Genomic DNA, 3,052 nt, shown 5'->3' with positions numbered 1-3,052 from the left:
AGTAAATGTTCTGATGTGTGGGTAATTCCTAGCCACCATTTAAGTTTAACCAACCTCATAGCTTCTTCACCTCTCTTCAGCACAGGACCCACAATGAAAAATAAAAATAAAGTACCTCATCCTGGCTTTTCTCCTTCAGGGGATCTCTTTATGTGTGGACACAGTACATGCTCAGACCCATGAAAAGGACTAGAATTAGATTTCTGGGATCGCTTTTCTGGGGAACGGCCACGATGTGCATTCTGAGCGGTCATGCTTTCTCTAGGCAGAAACCTGGTCCTGGCTATGTCCTGGTCCTGGCTTCAGCCTCTTGCCGCCTCTGTGTTGTGATAGCGTTCTGCCTGCTGAACAGGCATGGAATATGTACTCCTCTGTCAGCCTCCAACGCCTGCCCGGGCCTTGACTTTTAGAACTTTCACTCACAAATCAGACCTTCACATAATAAAGGAAATGTCGGACAACCGGATACCTCCCCACCCAACACGTTCCTTGAATTTTCAACTCTTCCCCTGCGGTTATCGCACAGAAAAGTGACGCGGAGTTCACTGCCTTATGTGATGAGAAAAACTCAGGACGGGAGAGCTGAGGATCTCAAGGAAGGTTTGGAGAATCGTAAACGTTATTCTTGGAAGTGCCTTTGGCCATGGTCCCAGCCAGCGCTCTGATTTTGCAAATGATGACCCGGAGGCAGAGGTGAAGCAAGGGGCCGAGGACTCCACTCAGAGGTGAGCAGGAGGCCAGCCCCTGTCCCCAGGCCGGGTCTCCTGATACTCACTGTCACACCGTCCACCTCAAACCCCGCCATCAAGCACCCGCGAACTAACCCACGACATGTGCAAACCTCAAATGCTTCCAAGGGATTTTTCAGCACTAAGTCTGTTTGCTGCCCTGCCACCTCCCTTGATAAGCAGACGTGTGTTAAAATTCTATCACGTTTGCTGTTTTATAAGCTAATGCCTTTGTTAGATTCTTTTCAAAATCTGTGCTGGCTAAAGAAACGTGAGTAACCGTCTGTGTGGCACAGCCCTTTGGATCTGACCAAACATTTTCACAGACATTATCTCACTTGATCAAGTAAATAAATACACAGTTTATTTGTTTAGAGAGAGAGGAATGGAAAGGCGGAGAAAGCTGAATAACCGAAAGGGCCATCAGGGAGTAAGAAAATAGAACGTTAAAAAAAAAAACCACAAGCCCCACGGAGATTGAAAAATGTAGGTGGGGCTCAGTGGAAACATTTTTCCTTTCTGGAGCCTGGGAGCTGAAAAGCCTTCAATCACTTTTCCGTCAGGGTCTCTGTGGCTGGGGCCAGACAACTCAGGCCTGAGAATTGGTCTGGAATAGAAATCTCTCCAGTTTTCCCCCAGCGACTGATCTCAAACTCCTCAGAATTCCTGATGTGGGGGCTTGCAAACTGTGCTCTCCCGAACCCACAAACATTCCAGGGAGGCTGTGCAAGGCAGCAGTGTTGTTTCGGTAGAAAACCAAGGCTTCCGGCCCTCGAGGCTGGAATCAGGGAGAGGACTGCACTGGCCAGGGGCCCATCCAGCTTCTCTGACCCAGGACTTCTGCTCCCTCCGGACCAATGGGAACGCATGGATCTCAAGGACAAGGGAACCTTTTTCCACTCATGATGAAGGCATGCTAGTAATGGCCGGGGAAGCAGTGATGCATGAGATCCCAGGGTCTAACCAAATCAAGTCTACATTACTCTGTAAACCCTGAACCCCTCCTTAGCCACATCCGGGCACAGTGTTTATAGCTATGAACAGAGGCTATGTAAAATTAGGTATCTTTTATTCATGGTCTGATCGGTTTTGTCTTTGGCCAAAGTTTGTATACCATTTTCATTTCTGTTTGTCATAATTTTAGGGATGGGGGAAGAATTATCCCTAAGCTGGTGACCAGAGAACTGTTTCCACTAGGGAAGGCCTAAGCCAGGATCTGATTGAGGAGATGGAGGCTGAGATGCTGGAGGCCACTAGCATAACTGAACATAGCCGGGGGCGGGGGGGGGTGGGCAGGGCTAAGAAGGCCACCCGAAGGTCCCGAATGTATGTCTAGCAGTGACTGAGGAGGCACGGGACAATGCCTACAGAACCATTTGCATGGGACCGGCTATCACAGACCTCCCCACCCCGCACTCTGCCCTCCACGCTCAGACGTGCCTGGCCCTCGCCTGTGCAATAGCTGAAGCTGCTCTTGTCCAAAACTATGACCATATCCCTGTAGTCATCAAACTCCAATCGCCTATTAAATGTAAACTTGGCTTATGCATCAGGCTGTCCCTACAGTTAGCACGGTCACCTCAACATGAAATGAGCTTGAAGCGAGAGGACTGGTTTGAAAGTCACACCTGAGACTCAAAGAAGGAACGGTGATGCAGCTGAGTCTTTGGGAGAAGTCGTCTCCGGCATCCAGGAGAGACCAGGAGAACAACAACGGGCTCGTGGGTAGGTTTTGTTTGTTGTTGTTGCTCTTTCTGCTATGATGCACGTTTTTAAAACACTGCGGAAATGCGATGCCATTTATTTTCCCAAGTATAGTTTGCCTTTCAGTCAGATTAAACTGAATATGGCTGATGATAAGAGGCCAGAATCCCTTGACCAGCCTGCCGAAGGTGCCGTGCAGGGTGCCGTAAAAGGATGCCAAGGAGCTCACACTGTATCTGTGGCCTGGCTGGGACTCTCAATGGGGCTAAGGCCTAGCTGGTGCCCCTGAGAAACAACTCTGTCTCCCTAGCTCATGTGGCTAGAGCCTGGATCATTCTTCCCCCAGACTGAGAAAGGGTTTGGGTCCCACATGTTTCTAAGGCAATAGAAAATAGAACACACCAACTCCCCTTTTCTTTCAACACACACATTCTGTACCTGAAGGGATGCTCTAATTATTTGACCAGTTTTTTAAAATGTTGGTCGCTGGTCCACTCCAACTACTGGTCACTTCATGTGTGTCCGTGTTGAAATTGCACTCAGAGGCCTTTCAAGAAAGCCCACCATACCGCCAGGAGTCGATGTTGACTCAGAGCGATCCCATAACACAGGGTAGAACT

This window comes from Tenrec ecaudatus, chromosome 8, assembly GCF_050624435.1.
Source record: "Tenrec ecaudatus isolate mTenEca1 chromosome 8, mTenEca1.hap1, whole genome shotgun sequence".
NCBI lineage: Eukaryota > Metazoa > Chordata > Mammalia > Afrosoricida > Tenrecidae > Tenrec > Tenrec ecaudatus.
Note: the sequence above shows the minus strand (reverse complement) of the source record.